The sequence below is a fragment of the Phycodurus eques genome, chromosome 7 (assembly GCF_024500275.1).
Source record: "Phycodurus eques isolate BA_2022a chromosome 7, UOR_Pequ_1.1, whole genome shotgun sequence".
Lineage (NCBI taxonomy): Eukaryota > Metazoa > Chordata > Actinopteri > Syngnathiformes > Syngnathidae > Phycodurus > Phycodurus eques.
This window is the reverse complement of record NC_084531.1, coordinates 10,374,896-10,393,079: the sequence shown is the minus strand read 5'-3', so window position 1 is coordinate 10,393,079 and position 18,184 is coordinate 10,374,896. Positions and strand designations below refer to the sequence as shown.

General features: G+C 39.8%; 1 protein-coding gene across 2 annotated transcripts in view; it reads left to right on the top strand.

The window, feature by feature from the left end:
• Positions 1–18,184, top strand: part of arhgef12a (Rho guanine nucleotide exchange factor (GEF) 12a) — a 65,723-nt gene that overhangs the window by 1,734 nt on the left and 45,805 nt on the right. The gene's annotated exons all lie outside the window — the stretch shown is intronic.

Here is an 18,184-nt window from a genome sequence, read left to right as displayed (position 1 = left end):
AGAGAGACACATGGACCACTTTCACCACTATGCGACTCTTACATTATAATACATTTTCATTTCCGATTTGATGGTCATCATCATCACTTTTCCTTTTTGGCGTCACTAGTACATTCCTGTAGTGGCATTACAAAAAAAGCTAAACCTGTTAATTTAAGGAGAGGATACATCATGACCAATACTAGCCACTTGTGTCCTTGAGAACTATCTGCACCATTTGCACAATTGTCACTGTTCCAGAGTATCGCACTATTAGTCATTTTTAACTGCTCTAAATTGCTTGAGGACTGTATCATTTGCACAATTGTCATTCTATCAGCATTGACAGTTTACTGGTAACCTTTCAATGCTCAATGACTCTTCATAGTGTGTTTTTATGTCTCAAAAGTATTTTTTTGTCTCAAAAGTATTTTTTTTTATCACAATAGCTGTCTGTTGTCGTACTAGAGCGGCTCCAATTACCGGAGACAAATTCCTTGTGTGTTTTTGACATACTTGACAAAGTTGATTCTGATTCTGAAAGAAGAAAAATTTTGTATTCTGGAGCGTTGCCTCTGTGAGGTCAAACAGCTCCTCCAATGGAAGAGAGGCTTTTGGAGTGATTTCTGAGTGCTATTTTGGCCTAGTTGTGCTAAAAATGGCAAAGGGAAAATGGAGGACGCTCCATTACATGAGGTTTCTTTTTGTCCCGAAATCTCTGCTTATCCTGAAATATACCTCAAAGTGGTCTTTGTAAAACTGTAGCTCATCAACAAGCCTAAACTCGTAGAGGTTCCGACGAGCCATTACAATGAACCCATATTTTTTTCCCCCCACAGCTCGTCTCCTCCTCCTCCTTAAATGAGCAATGCCAGGGCATTCTTTTGTGAAAAAGACAGTGACTTCTTGCCGAGATGCCACTTTTTCTTCAACGGGAAAAACCTTTACTTCCTGGTTGGCTGCTATGTCAGCACTTCCAAATATGGGATGGCAGCACCCTCGTTGTCGTCGATGTTGCGCTTAGATGCGGGGGCATTTTACACTGAGAAAGTGCAATGTGAAAAGGCCTGAACACATGCAGAAAGTGATTTGACATTGACTTGCTGAAATAAGCAGGGACGTCCCTGACAAAGACATTGCTTGGATGGCAGCATATGTTGCTCCAAACCTGTATGTACTTTTAAGCATGCCTTCACAGATGTTACTTATTCCATGGGCACAAGCACACCCCATTCCATCACAGATGCTGGCTTTTGAACTTTGCGCTGATAACAATCTGGATAGTCCTTACCCTCTATGGCTCAGAGGACATGACGTCCATGATTTAATACGTTTGAACTTTTAATATCTTGTCTTTGTAATGTATTCAGTTGAATATAAGTTGAAAAGGATTTTAAAATCATTGTATTCTATGTTCAATTACATTTTACACAACATCACAAATTCATTGGAATTGGGGTTTGTATTCTGATGATGACTTAGAGTACTTGTTTAACCTAATTGTCCAAATCTTCAGAATTTCAGCCTCTCAACAGTAACTACTCTGTGAAATCAGTCACCCTCCATTAAAGCAGACTGATTATGTTTGTGTTTACTCAAAATAAAATTAGCAAACGTCTGCTTTTACTTTAGAATACGATGATTAACATTTTTGCTGATTGTCTGATGGATTCTCCAATTTGAAATAATGTCCTGTTTTTGAACAAAGGGATGAAAATTAAAAAATATTTTTTTTGTCCGATTAATTGAAAAGTTAATTGGTTATTAAAATAATCATTAGTTGCAGCCGTACTCTATTCTAAAACATTTTGATAGCTGTAGCTATAGGATTAAGTAGAAACATACCACCATACACTGCTAAACAACACTTAGCAGAAGCAATATTTATGATCAACCATCCACTTGGCTACTGCTGTCCAACTAACATACTGCTGCTGAGCTGAGAAGTACTGTACTTAGTCAACACTGTAGTCTTTCCTGCTTAAAATGAGTCAAAGTACTTCGTCATCTGTTGAATGAACACAGGTAATCTGCTGCTGTCTGAAATGAAGTCCACTGAGGTGTGCAGACGTCTCAAAACGCGCTGACGTTTCGTATTCACTATTTAAGGCATATTTTCCCAAAACTTTGGTTGTTTTTGGAGGCCCTTTGATTTGGATGATGCAGCTCACTGATAAGACATGCGCTTCCAAGTAAGTCACTCCATTGTAGCAATGTGCTGACTAATAACTGTGTTATACAATCTAATTACCAAGGAGCTACATCCTATCTTGATGGAAACGCTGCTGATGTAGGCACGGGTAATAGAGTTCTTTGCTTGCAAAATACTACTTGTCCTAAGAGCGTTTCGCCTGCCTCGGTAACGCCACTATTACCTTTAAGCCTTTAATGCTTACCTTCTTCAGCACCCATTAAAACAATCTTCGGATTTAGACTGAACTGCATAATCATATTATTGGAGGAATGAATCGAAAACCTTGATGCCACCGTCAGTTTTATCAGTTTAACGGCAAATATATCCCGCCTGTTAAGTGTTAACTCCCGTGTAGTCCATTATACTTATTACATGAAGTGATTCCTGCGGGCTATTCTCCTCTGAAAAGAAGGTTTCTCTCCTTTGAATTGTGACCAGCCTTCCTACCTGAATCCCACATACATGTGAGGAAAGCAGTCCAACTCCTTGAAATCTACTTGCTTGGTTCAAGGGCAGAAGCAAGCTCCAGTTTGAGTGTCATGGCGAGGACGCACTCAAGAGTTTAACCCACATTATTCATGAGACCTTTCCCCTCTGCAACGATTACAGCAGTGGCTAGCACCCACCTGGATTGTGTGTTTTTTGTTTAGTTGTGCTACCACAACATCGGGTGCCTGTAATGAACCTATTGGAGTGCAGTTGCTATAATGACTAAAGTGTTAAAAACGTGTTTTGGAACGCCACAATGGGAAGGTTTCTGTTGAAAGTACAGCGGAACCTTTGAGGACAAACACTGGTCGACCTGCATTTTACCCATTGTTCATTTGTTTCCCATACTTGGGATAATGGAAATTGAAATAGTTCCAGATCTGCACTGCAATGTATAATCTTTATTAATCGTATAGGTATTGTAATTGTAACTGGCATACTGGAAATATGCAGAGTTGTCATTCCTGGCTATTAGTTCCTTTTTCATCCCCATGAAAAGACTATTTTACTTAAAGCATTGGTACTTATCCTGGGTTCGATCGAACCCCAGGTGTTTGGTGGACACACACACATAGCATGTGTGTGCGTGTGTCCGTTAGTAAAAACCTTTTCACACTGCATTGTCACCAAAATTTATGTGGACATCTCTACCTATAATACCCACTTAAACCTCTGAAAATATCAGAACGGAATCCTTAATCTTTTGGATTTTATAGATTTTCCTCTCCCTAGACCAGTGGATCTCAACCTGAGTTTGATTGAACCCCAGGGGTTCGGTGAGGCAGTCGCTGGGGTTCAACGGAGGACTCGACACACACAGTGTGTGCGTGCTTACATGTATCTGTAAAAGCCTTTTTACCCTGCATTTTGAATGCCGTGTTCATGCCATTCAAAACGCAATGCTGCGTCAAGGTGGGTGTTTACCATTGCGGCGCTGCGCCTCAAATTGAAATGCTTTGTTCTTTTTGAAACTATCTTTATTTAACAACATTTCAACGATACACCTGAGTTGAATAGCATTGCTGTGGCATCAGACAGCGCAACCAATATATAAAAGAGCCCGAAAAATGTACTCTTCCCCATTAACTTTTCGAGGATTGTAGAAATAACATAAAGAAAAGGAACAGATTTTGTTGTGAATTTTCACAATAAAGTCCGTTCCGCTGACATGAGAGTGGCACTTACCAAGGGGAATGGCAACAGCAAAATTCACATTCACTTACAGTAAAATTTCATTGAATTGAAATTTTTGTTTTTTTTTATGTGAAATTAAAGTTTTGTTGGTTTTGTTCTTTTAACACAATGTTTTTGTGTTCAACTTATGCGTGGTTCCTTTTGTGCATGATCTGGAAGATGAGAATCTACACAGACAATAAAATATATACCTGTTTTGAGTTTGAAATAAACAATATTTTGTTTTTCAAGTTAGGAAGAATTCCGTGAACTCCAGATGAAACTGGTGGGGTTCCGTACGTCAAACAAGGTTAAGAACCACTGCCATAGACGTTCACTATACAGAAAAGGCATAACGTTGCTTAATGTCACAAAACTACAACCAATAATTACCAACATTTATGTGCACATCTCTACCTATGCGCACTTCACCCTCTTTACATATTAGAACGAAATCCCTATTTTGGATTTCATGGACGTTTCCATAGGCGCTTAAGTATTGACAAAAAACTTAGTCGTTTTAATGCCACAAAACTGCAACCAATAAGTGCAACCAATTTTCAGCAAAATTTATGTGAATATTTCTAATTATGCCCCTTTTCCCATCTGAAACTATCAAAACGAAATCCACTATATTTTGGATATTATGTTTTTTCTATCACTATGGCGGTGCCCTCGAGGTTGCCATAATTCTCGGGTGAGCAGCGAAAATTTTAAGTAATATATACGTTTGTAACACGAGATATTACACTTCACATTGGAATAAAAGTTTTACCTTTTTCACAACCCCTAGCTATATATTTATAGAATGTGAAATATTTTTTTTCATTTCCCTTATACCTATGTATAATGCGCTATATAGACTTAATTTTGGGGGGATAAAATGGGCATACGATGCTAAAAAGTTGCGTGTCGTGGGGACCGAAGGAGTTCCCCAGGCTGTCAGTGGAGCAGGGCAGTGACAACCGCCTGTCACAGAAGCTGCTCCTCTACCTGGAGATGGTGCTGTGCTGTGGATGCTATAAACAGTTTTATTTCTCACTATTGCCACTATTATTAATGAGGAAGTGGAGTGCTGTAGTCTGACTCTAGCAGCCTGGCTAAGCGATGTGGCTGCTTTTTAGCCGGCCCAAAACAAAATTTTAAGCACAAAGGCTCATTATTTCATACCAAGACAATGACAATGTCGAGGCACTTAATTTTGCAGTATCACAGTATCCTAAATATTGTTACATCCCCACTTTTTGTTTTTTTTGTTTTTTTGTTTTTTTGGATGCAAATCGGTTGCAGTCAATTACAGCACGTAGACATCACCAGATGCTGGATTTAATCTCCATTGATGCCCTGAAAGGCCTCAACAACAACTCTTCAATTCCTGCTTGTTGTTGGGACATTTTCCCTTTAGTTTCGTCTTCAGCAAGTGAAATGCATGCTTAATTGATGGTGATTAACGGCCATTGCATAGCTTTCCATTTCTTTGCCTCGTAAAACTCTGGTTGCTTTTGCCGTGTGCTTTGGGTCATTGTCCATCTGCACTGTGAAGCACCATACAATGAGTTCTGAAGCATTTGGATGAATATGAGCCAGATAAAGTTACAGCTGTCTGATTTATTGAAATGACATAAATAAATAAATAATATAAATAAATTGTACTGCAGGCTACCTAAATAATTTGTGCTACAAAAGCCTGCCGATGTATAGATGTGATTTATTAACTAGAAAATGCAAAAGGGACATAGCCTGAAGCCTCACACAGTTCTACAAATTTGAAAGCCACGAATAGACTATCACAGGAAGCGAACCAAAGCTGCAGCGCCGAGCACAGCGAGTGTCCCCCTCCTAACAAAAGTATTCAGTTGTAATTTTATGTAAAGAACTGTTTTGAAAACTACATTGTTACTGAGAATAAAGTTCTACTTGTTCATTAAGAAATAAGCATTCTATATTCAAATAACATTTTACCTTAATCAAACCTCCTTGTAAAATTTCCATTATCCATACATCCATCCATGCTGATCCACAGTAGGTTTGTGGGTGTGCTGACACCTATTAGTGATAGACCGATATGCTTTTTTCAGGGCCGATACCGATTATTATTCGTAGTAGTAGGCCGATAACCGATAATTTGAGCCAATATTCGTTTTGCGGTGAAGAGGAACTCAACCACTTCATTCAAATGCCTTTAAGCACACATTTTAAACAGCTTTTTAAATTTGCAATGTACCTTTTTTTTTTTTTTTTTTGTAATCTTAGAAAGTAGGTATCTTTGTTTTAAATTTCTAACAAAAATACAGGGAGCTCCCAGGCCATGCAGCATGTCTTGCAAAGTTAAATGAAAACTTTAACAAATACATATCTCCCTGAAGTTTTCTGTATTAAATTAAGTTTTCCAAAATTTAAATACAATTGAAATGTTAAGGTTTTAAATAATAATAATAATAATAATTTTGTTTAAAGTTAAAAAAAACAAAAAGTGCAGGGAGTTCCCAGGGTCAGCACCTCTTATAAAGTGATGACTTCAGATGTCCACAACTGTAGTGGGTCCCTCTCTACACTTGTTGATGACTGGCTCTTTGAGGTACAGATGTAGCTCATCCTCAACACAGCTACTGGCCAGCAGGTCACCAGTGTGATGTGCCAGCAGTGAGCTGAGCGTCTCAACAACACTGCTGCGGAAGGATCGTGTTCCCTCCATTGCCTATTGTGGGTGTTTCCCTCATTCTCATGTGTTCAAATGCAGCTGCCTGCTCCTTCCAGTAGCAGCAGAAATAGTGAAACAGTCATTATTTTCTTACAGTTTTAGACATCAATGCTTTGCTGTCGCGCAACCCACATAATATTCTCTAGCCATCCTTCACTTCAACATGCATGCTTCCCTGCAATAAAACTGAATTTCTCTCTCTCTCTCACACACAAACACTTCTTACTTTTATCATCGACTATTTTACTATCAATATTATGAGCAACCATGTTTTATGTAGTTAAACCTCTCCCCGAAACCACTAATATGGTTAGTGGCAAATTAGCAGCTAGGCGGGTGTTAGCCTGCGAACTAACCTCTTCCCCCATTGTCTACTGGAGGGGGTTAGCTCAAGGCAAATGCACTAGTAGCTTTATTTATACTGAGCGTTTAATAAAGAAGGTAACTCGATGTGCTTTACATGATTGAAAGTACAGCATTTACTATCAGCAAATTCATGCGATTAACACTAACAGCCAGTTCTGCAGGGACTGCGAACTAGTAGAGCTGCTGCGTGTGTTAACCTCTTTGGGCTCGTAGTAATGTTTCAAGTAGTTGTGCGTTGTAGAGAACTAGGATTTATTAAAATTTATGTAGTGTCTGTTGCCTTAACTTACTTTTGAAACAGATATTTGCTCCCTGGACCGTCTCCATATGGTAAAACTTTCTCTTCTCTGTCCTGTGTGTGAGAGTGAGCGCATTGTGCATGCATTGCACGGCTTTTACTGCGTGCTGATTGGCTGTTACCCATGCAGTGGCTGTGCAAGGGTAACCAATCAGGTGGTGCTGTGGGCGGGACATTGCCGGAGAGAGAAGTCACAGACCGAGAGGCGCGCTGTGGCTGCATCAGAGCCGAAATAACACAGGAATAAGTTCTCGTCAGTCTAATTAAAGAGAGGCCGATGCCGAGATGCGCCAAAATGCCAAACATCTGCCCCACTAATCGGCTCGGCCGATAATCGGTCTATCACTATTGAGATGTACCTGTAATACTGGCTGAAAGACTTCAGACTTCATCCTGGTGCTTTTGTCAGCAGTCACATCAATAAAGACAAGGGCACCAGTTCCATTGGCAGCCATACAGGCCCATGCTGTGACACTAACACAACCATGCTTTACTCAAAAACAGGAAGGCCAGCTTGTGTTTAGAGCCAAAAAGATGAGAATTTTGTTGATGTCACAATATTTATGGACCTGACTGTATTTGTCATGAACAGGGACTCCTTTGTGAGAGAGCATCCAAATTGTTGCAGTTAAGAATGATGCAAAGCATTTGTGAACATTCTTTCAAAACAAATAAATGCAAAACAGTATGAAAGCAGAATGCTGGCTTATTTATGCTTTGTGAGTTAATGTAAACTGACATCTGTAAGGGATGTGGAGTGTTTATGCCATTCTGTTTTGTTCAAATTGATTTGAATATTTAATCCCTCTTATATTTGCCTGTGGGTAAGATGTTTTGCATTTTGTTTTCGCTCTGTTGGCCAGGCTGGGAGTGTGTATGTAACATCCATTGGGGATGGGCCGTCAGCCTCTGGGTCAGTTTTGCGAGCCACTAGTTCTTTGTCACGAAGTTCTGCTGATCTCCACGTTTTTTTTCCCACCCCGCCACCCACGTGCCCTGAGGCCCTCCCGGAAAGTGGTGCTGGTGACATCACTAAAAGTAAACAATAGCATTCAGTGGGAGCAGGCTAGCTTTAGTCTGTATGCTCCTCATAGGTTCATGGATGTAGGTCAGGTGCATGTGATACGGGGGCATAATCATTACGGTGGGCAGGTGGTAATGTTGATATGTAAAAGACGTTTGTATTTTTTTAATTTGTTATGACTACAGACGTAATAATGCATTCAGCCTCCTTGTGACTATTAAAATGGCCACTGAGCGAGTACTCATTGGTTGGAATGTCAGCATGCTGACTGGTGATTCATTTGTCTCTGGCCTTCCTAAATGTTGGCTATTTTCAACTTTTTTCCTGTTGCATTTTTCTATGTTGTCTCGCCAACAAGCCGATTTTTCTATGTTGTCTCGCCAACAAGCCGATTGCACACACTGTAGGTTCACACGACAGGTCAATTCCGATTATTTTATTTATTTATTTTTCTCTTGCCCAATGTGAAATTTATCTAAATGTTTTTTCCCCATGTCAATGTGAACAGTTACAGTTAGGGTTGAGCATCATTTGAATTTGAGCAATTCCGGTCCATTATTTCGATTCCGGTTCCGATTGTTTTAGGGGGGGCTGGGTCAAAAACGTTTGCATGGTTTAAATAAAGGGTGACCAAATTATGAACATCCATTTTCTTAGCAGCCCACAGCATAGACTAAAATGAACATTTGACTCTGGGTGCTTTATAACCAGCATCACTATCAAACCTATGAAACAAAAGGCGATGTGTGTGGAACTAACCCAATTGACTAAATATTCATTAATTAATAATTTAATGCCAGCCGTTTTTTCAGAAATTGAGAGCTTGAGTCCTAGCCATTTTTGACAATTCTGACTGTTTTTTGAAGGCCTACATAAAATTGTGTTCTGTTGCTATAGAAACATGGAAGCCACCAAAAGAAACATTTAACCCTTTTCTTTCATCAGGAAAAAAAGTACATTCTTCATACATACATACATCCTTCTATCATTCTTTTGTAGGCAGCAGTTAAACATAGGTAAGTTTATTGAAAATACCGGTTTCCAAGAAAAAAAACAGCTTTTTGTGAAACAATGCATTTCAAGCAGAACGTTCACTTTGATGCTATTTCTTTTTTTTTTTTGCTTTTATGATAGCTCAAATCTAAACAATGTTTTTCTACCATATAACAACATAAAAGGGGTATTTTGATTGTAAAGTAACAGTTTAAGTCTAACACATGCATTTTCAAATTGATGCTGCATGAACTTTCAAGTATGTACAGCTGCGTGCGTGTGTGTCCGTGCGCATGCGTGTATGCATTTGTGTGTGCAGGATAAGCGGTAAAGAAAATGGATGGATGTTTGGGTGCGTGCATGTGGGACTTTTGGGGGTTCCTAGTCAGCAGACGACCAGCCATGAACAGCCCCACCACTGCTTGATGTACCTCCTGTAAATGATAAAAAATAAACAATTAGCATAAAAATGAAACATTATTGGTGCAGTGTGAAGTGGAGAAAAAGGCTTTTTTCACTTTTCTTGCCAACAGGTGTGGGAGTGCATCTGGTGCTGGTTGCACCAACTGCAATTTATAGAAATATGTACATTTACCACAAATACCGGATATAGTCAGAGGGATATTGTCTTCCTCTGACGTGCTGACAAAATTCTCATCAAAGTTACTCCTGCCCTCTGCTGTCGATTTAACATACTAAAATCCTTCCCAACCTTTAGATACTTATTGTGGAGCTGCGCCAAACCCTCTATTACATCCATCCATCCATTTTCTGAGACGCTTATCCTCACAAGGGTCGAGGAGTGCTGGAGCCTATCCCAGCTATCATCGGGCAGGAGGCGGGGTACACCCTGAACTGGTTGCCAGCCAATCCCCTCTATTACAATATTATTTTAAAAAAATAATAATAAAAACATTGAAAACGTATTAATACGTCCGTGGCACTAAACGGATGGGTTTCTGAAAATGTATTATTTCCATGGCACTAAACGGATGGGTTTATGAAAACATATTAATACGTCTGTGGCACTAAATGAGTTGTTTCAGCTAAAATCCTTATTTGGGACTGTTTTTATCACGTTGAATGGTTTATTTTGCAAGTTTTAACTTGACTTCCTGTTTTAAGCTTGTAGCCTTTTATTTTGAAGGGTACGCACCAGAATTCAGCATTTTGGCATGAAAAGTAACTTCACATGGCACCAGTGATTTTTCTTTTTTTAAATTAATGGATAGACCCAAGTGCTACAAAACGTTGCTTCCTTTCTTTAACCATCGATGAGGCACAAGGTTAGTATTCGTAATACTGTGAGGCAACGTTCATGTGAATTTTGTCCCAATTAATTGTGATGTAAAGTTGCTATGGTGAAGTTTTAGCTCAATGTTTGGCTTTTCTTTTTTCTATCTGCTCTTACGTTGGTTTGAAGACTAAAATAAACGGTAAAAGCCATCAGTGCAAAAGTGCAACCAACCGTTAGCTTTGTTAGCTGTCTCAATGTTGGTATAGACGTATTTCATTGTTTCATTCACCCAATTGACTGAGAGCTGAATTCACCGAAGCTCCGCGCAGTGTAGGCTCAGAGTGCGTCAGACGCCAGACATCGTGAAAGCCTCCTTTGCACAATATAATCTTATTCCAAGTGTTGCACTGAGGGGCCTGGTCATTAATTTGAACAAAGTTAAGACGCACTTGTTCGCCGCCGCCGTTGGGCACATGCACATCTTCGTGTGCGTTCTTCTTCGTTGGTTTTCACCACTTATTCAGAGTCGGCGGACTCAGCATTGAAACTGGGAAATTCCATTTTTACATTTTAACGATTCCGGGAGAACTGGAACGTAAGTGGCGGCCGGCTCCAATCAATTCTCGATGCCCAACCCTAGTTACAGTTTTAATTTTTTTTTTCTCTCCCCCCCCCCCCATATCTGACCCAGGCCTCTTTCATATGTGGATATAAATCAGATCTATAGCTGACGCGAGTGCATCCAACATATACAGTCCCCTCCTAAAATATTGGAACGGCAAGGTCATTTCCTTTGTTTTTGTTGTATGCTGAAGACATTTGGGTTTCAGATCAAAAGATGAATATGAGACAAAAGTTCAAAATTCCAGCTTTTATTTCTTTGTATTTACATCTAGATGTGTTATATGTTATTTAGGGCATAGCACCTTTTGTTTGAAGCAACCCACTTTTCAAGTAAGCAAAAGTATTGGAACAGACCTTGTTAAATTCACTTATTGTGAATAACATTTTATATTTGGCAGCATCAGCCTTACTTATAACGGCATCATCGATTGGGTTAAACTCCGGTGATAGACTTGGCCTTGATGAAGTCCCTTGTTGTGTTGGCAGTGTGTTTTGGGTCATTTACTTGTTGCATGATGAAGCTTCTCCCGATTAGTTTAGATGCATTTTTCTGTAAATTGCCAGACAAAATGGTTTGTAGACTTCAGAATTCATTCTGCTGCTACCATCACGAGATACATAATCAATAAAGATGAGTGAGCCTGTTCCAGAAGCAGTCATGCAAGCCCAAGCCGTGACATTACCTCCACCATGCTTCACAGATTAGATGAGATGTTTTGGATCATAAGCAGATCCTTTCTTTATCCATACTTTGGCCTTTCCATCACTTTGGTAGAGGTTAATCTCTCATCAGTCCATAATACTTTGTTCCAAAGTTTTTGTGGGTAATTTTTTTAAAGAGTCTGTTCCAATACGTTTGCTCACTTGAAAAGTGGGTTGCTTCAAAAAAAAGGTGCTCTGTCCGGAGTTGTTTAACACATCTAGATGTAAATACCATGAAATAAAAGCAAAAATTTAGAACTTTTCTCTCATATTCATCTTTTGATCTGAAACCCTAATGTCTTCAGTATACGACAAAAATGAAGGAATTGACCTTGCCAGTACTTTTGGAGGGCACTGTATACCTTCTGTTGCTGATTATCGTTCTTGGTTTGAATAATAATCACCTGATAAAGCCTTTTCTAACATTCCATGCTACAAAATAAGTAACAAATGTATGATTATTTCTGATATCGGATCAGACCGATATCGGTATCGGCCAAAACTCAAGGCTGCAATTTCGGTATCGGATTGGAGGTGAAAAAGTTGGATCGGGACCTACCTACCCACAGGTACAGCTAAATTAATTTAGATGGTTTTCTTGTTAAAAAAATAAAATAAAAAATACCGCAATTTCTCGTATAGTGTGCATTTTTTACCCCAAAAAAGAAATGTCAAAAGTCAATGGTGCACGTTATACATAGGTATAGGGGACAATGATAAAAACTTTTATTTTTATTTTATAAATGTATGCCGCCATCTAGAGGTTATGAAAAAGCTGTACACTTTCATTACAATACGCTACTGCCACCTAGAGGTTATGAGAAAGGTGTACACTTTAATTCTAATAGACCACCATCACCTAGAAGTTATGAAAAAAGTGTAGCCTACACTTTCATTGGAATAAGACAGGGGTATGTATGATTGCCTTATATGTACAGTTGTGCTCATAAGTTTACATACCCTGGCAGAATTTGTGAAATATATATATTTTTTTTTTTTAAATATGACTGATGACTGAACAGCCATCATTAATTTCCTTGTGGTTATGTTTTGTTTGATCATAATGCTTTTCTGAAATGCTTAAGTTTATTTTAAATGTCATTAAAATAAAATTAATGTGTTTCGCATGGCGGTTTATGTTTTCTTTAAAGAATTGTACCCATCTTACAAATTCTGCCTGGGTAATCAAACATATGAGCACAACTGTGTGTTTTCTCATTACCTAAATACAAATCGGGCTGTTAATTTCAAAATAAGAGCAAGTAAATACAAAGAAATATTACGTGTTCAAATAAAATGCTTAATTTCAGAATAATTTGAAAAAAACTAACAAAATACAGATAATACTTAATGTTTTGATCATATGGGTAGAACCATAACCATGTGTTGTAAAAATTATTTATACATGGGTAGAAGGTTTTTCCAGAATTTTTAGGTCAACTATGGGGGTGCGTATTATACATGGGTGCACATATACATTTGAAATTACGGTAAACGTTTTTGGCTATATCTGGTTGCGCAACCCAGAACACGTTTTTGTCATAGTTTACAGTTTGAGTTAGCGGTAGGCACTTGCTTTCTGCCACCCGGGAGGAGTAGCTCGGTGCATATTACTTACAAACATGAACAAGTCAATCGCAAGTAGGCAAGAGATCTAACTGCACTGGAATTTATATCTCGGATGTAACTTTTTGGTGCTAAATCTACAATCTACCTTTTAATTTGTTTGAAGGGCTTAGCAAACCATACATTCGGTTTTATGATTATTGAAGTCGGCAATAATGAATCATCATATGAAGTCGGCAATAATGAATCATATGTTACGGCGGTACCAGACCAGTCAGATTCACTGCATCTTCTCACAATTTCATTTTATGGTTGTTGTAATAAACACAAACACAGTTTAGGTACATAGCTATCATTCTTCTATGAACATATTTCATTCGAGGACATGATGGGGGTATTACATGCATTTTTAGGCTTACAGTATGCTTGAAACTGTTTAAACTCATGCTCTTGAATGAAATTTATTGAATACATACATGGTTTGGGAAACAGACATATTTTCCATACAGTGCAGCACAAAAATGAAGGAATATTGAAAAGGAGGCTGAAATGCAAAGGGGGGGAAATGGCAATGCCCATGGGTGGTGATGCTAGACAGTGGGTGGAGTTTAGGCTTATAGATGGTGCCTTTATGTGGTGGGGGTGTCTATCCTGATCCTGATGTTTGTAGACATCGTCTACGGTCCTGCCCTGTTAGCCTGGCCAAGAGAGCTAGAGGGCCCCGCATTACTCTCACTCCACAAAAGATCATTACTACAGAGAAAAGGAGGATAAGGCAGGACAAGGCAGGAAAGTTTTGTCGCCGTAATGAGGCCAGTGTCATTGAGCATAATTTGTGAATTCATGTTGAAAAAGAAGAATCCTGTTTTGTGAAATATATAACAGTTGATTATACTACAATGGTTTTGTATATACAGTTTTTGCTAAATATAGATAGAGCATTGCCAGTATATGCTTATCTGTGTTTAATGTTGGCTTAGCGCAGTACAATCTTGCCGTTTCTCTGCTCCACTGCACTGAATGACTGTGATTTATGGTTGGCATGCTGGGAGTCCTTTTCAATCCGTTTTTAGAGTACACCACAGCACAAAGACTGAGATTCAATAATGTCTGCTTCTCTGAAATGTTAGACCATAGAATGGAATCTTTTCAGCTGGAAATCCTACACAGATTTGATTTGGTTTTTAGTTGGTTTTGATCACATTCGATAGTCAAGACCTGCATTCCCTGGGTCATTCCTCAGAGGGAATGACAAATATCAGTGTCCTGCAAGGTACTGTCATTGGTCCAGGGCTTTTTTTTTTTCCCTTTTAAAATTATAGCCCTATTGAGCGACTTGTTCAGTATTGGTATGACATAGGGCAGGACGATTAGTCAATTTTAACATTTAATTCGAGTTTCTTTGTTAGGAATAACTACCTTTTTGTAGCTTTCTGAGATCAAAGCATGTCCTTGTTTGTGTCCACTGTTTGCACTAGCGATTTCTGTAGCGGTGAACACAGTGGAGCAAGTTTACAAAATAGTTTTTTCTGACACCTTTAGTGACTTTTTATATATAAGCAATCAGTGACTAATTCCCGTGTAATCATTTTCACATTATTTTGACAAAAAGGGATCGCAGTAAAAGGCAATGTAGTCAATCGGGCTGAAAATTGCCAGAGACTTGGTGCCCATTTATACATTGGAATAGTAGTGATTTATCAACATGTTAGAAACTTAATTTTTTTCAAGATGATACACTTGTTTTGCCATTATCTGTAAAGAAAAAAAAATAGTGTATGTGGAAGTTGATGTGAGTTAATGCTGGGAAAAAGATTTTCGTTCAAAGATTTTTGTCACTTTTTTTTTAGTCTACAACCTCTGTAGCTGGCTTTTACTATGCAGTTTCTACAGTACGAGGCAGTTCAGAGAGTGTGTCAAAGCAGCCAATGGATGAGCTACAACATCTGAAATGTCCTCCTCTCCACCAACAAAGGTTATGTGCAGAGGGAAAGGGAGCAGCAACCTCTCACTGCACTGCGATTAACCTTGCACTGCTGCTTTCTGCTGATTCAGGGCTAAGCAGTCATTTTAAAACACTGCTGCAATTTGTCAAAGAGCAGTAGCATCAGGACAAAGGTTCTGCCACTGACTTGGATCCAGAAGTTTGTCAACCGCCAATTTCTCTTATAGAAAATCCTGTCACCAGTAATACCAGTTTAAATGTTTTACAACTACTGTCAATAATAAAAACAATGAAATGTCAGCTCAAAGTTACGCTTAGATGCTGTGCAACAGACAAGAAGGAGGGAGTAAGGATAAAAGTAGTTGCACATAAAGACTAGAGATGTAACAATAGTCACAATACTGCAATGTCGCGAAATTAAAAGTGCTTCGATATGGTTGTGGTCTTGTCTCGGTATAAAATATGAGCCGTTGTGTTTAAAATTTTGTTTTGGGTTGGCGATACGCAGCCAACACTTAGCCAGGCTGCTACAGCCAGACTACAGCGCTCCACTTCCTCATTAAGTGTTTAAATGCACCCGATTGGACGCATAACCAATGTGATCATGTGGATACATCACAAAAAACACACTGATTGACTGGCCCATGTGCCCAAAACGCTGCATTGGAAAGGATGCAGAAACAACTCTGTGCCCCAAGTCCATCCCAAGGCTACAGCGTAGTCGCTATGCCGGTCTGTGTGCCGCGTCGCAATCGATTGGCCAAGAGGCGTCTTGTTCAACGACTCCATGGTTCCCAAGCGGAAGAAGCAGGAAAACGAGCTGTGCCAAGTCAAGAAGACGAAGCTGAGTTTCCGCGGAAACAAACTGCGGTCAAGCCAGCCTCCACTCGTAAAGTAGCAGTCAAGCCAGCCGCTCCTAATTTTGTTCATACTAGGCATTACGGCAATAAGTCGCCAACTTGCGGCAAAAGCCACCTTCAAAATAAAAGCCTCCCAATAATAGGGATGTCAATGCTCTTCGGTTAAGGAATGCAACCAGCAAGGTTAATTTGAATCTTGAGATGGATTAAAAAATGTAGTTTATTTGATATCTTATGAAAAATAAATGCTAACTGGACTGCACTTATATACCGCTTTATCTACACCATCACAGTGCCCAAAGCGCTTTACAAAGCTTCACATTCACACACACACATTCATAAACCAATGGGTGACTGCTGCCATGCAAGGCACTCCCGGGCCCACTGGGATCAAATAAGTGCAGCACATTTTTTAGCAAGATTTTCTCTTGCAAGAGCGTAGACATCCATTCACAGTAGTTGTGACAGATGAATGGAGCACATTTCAGGTGAAAGTGAGTGGGAACTAAAAATTACTTATGCGCCGTTAGGGTTTGTTTAAGTGCTGCATCATACCAGGAACGTTTCCCACTGATCAGAGAAGTCCTCCGGTCTTAATGGCCAACACCAGTGTAGACAATGTAACATGTTGGACTACCTCCTTTCCTTACTCAGTTCTGGAGGACAGCAGAGAGCAAAATGTGAAGAAATGTCTGTCCCCGGGCTTCATGTCAGGAATCCTGCTGAGGTTTATTGGGGCAGAAAGGGCACCCTTTTAGCTTTAGCTCCAGAGCTATTTCTTCCTACACCAACAACACTGCTTTCGCTTCCACACACACACACACCCTGCCACCCTCCCTCCCTCACTGTCTGGTTCATACGCTCATTCTTCCCCTGTCTGGTTCATAGGCTCGTTCTTCCCTTTCTTTAAATCTGTGCCCCAGTTAACACATTGATACATTGAGGCTTTGATAAGGTCATAGGCTGTGATTGTCAGCAGTCTGTTTGAAATTAGACATGGCTACAGTTACAGAATCGAGAACATAAGTGTGTTGGTGTCGACTCCTCCTCTACAAGGGAAGGGAAGGTGACTGTTTTATGCTGCGTGTGTTTGTGCACAATGACACTTTTTGACTCAGGTATACAAATAAGATAACATCCGGTGTGTGCAGTCTCTTAGTTGCAGGCTGCAGGCATTATAACACGGCTGAGATAAAATCAGTCCTGCTGGCTGTGTAGAAAATCTTTCCAATTTCCCAAGGTGCTTGATAATCCACTAGTATGACTCAACCGCCACAGAGCATGCCTTTACTGCCTCGGTCTCTAGTCAAATCTGCTCCTGTGGTGTACAAGGTAATGTGTTCCCCCTCCTGGAATGGACCACTCCTCATTCTGATCTCTGCAGCCTCAAGGCAACTCCCAGCATTGTCCAATCCTTTTCTCACTTCCCCACTTCCTTCAGGTTTAACACCACCTGAGAAATGTTTTGCTCAGGCTCTGCTAGGGGTAGCTAAAAATAATGATTCATCAATGCATTGCAATTCTTCCCCCAGCAATTCAATATCGATTCAGCGAATCCTCTGAATCGATTCACCTCCTGGCCAGTTGGAGGCACTTTGCACGTGATTGGCGTTTTATTGGCAGTATCCGCACTCGACCAAGCAACAGCAACAATGGCGACTAACCAAGCATCGCAGCTGCGGCAGTGTAAAGCGAGCCACTTCTGCTTTTGAATCTGACGTTTGGACTCATTTTGGATTTCCCTGTAAATATGGAATGCAGGAAATGGACAAAAGACACTTGTACCACGATATGCAATACCAACATGAAAACACGTTAGAAGTCGCCATATACAGTTAAGACAGCTGTTTCACGGCTTGAGACTGCATCATGCTTTAGTCTATCTCCTTCAACTGCACGCTCTTCTTTCTGAAGAAAGAGCACCTTCTCGTTATTATGAACGACCAATAGGCGTGCGCACCCGTTCAACCCCCTCACCACTAGGGTTGGGCATCGTTTGAATTTGAGCGATTCCGGTCCCGATTCCGGTTCCT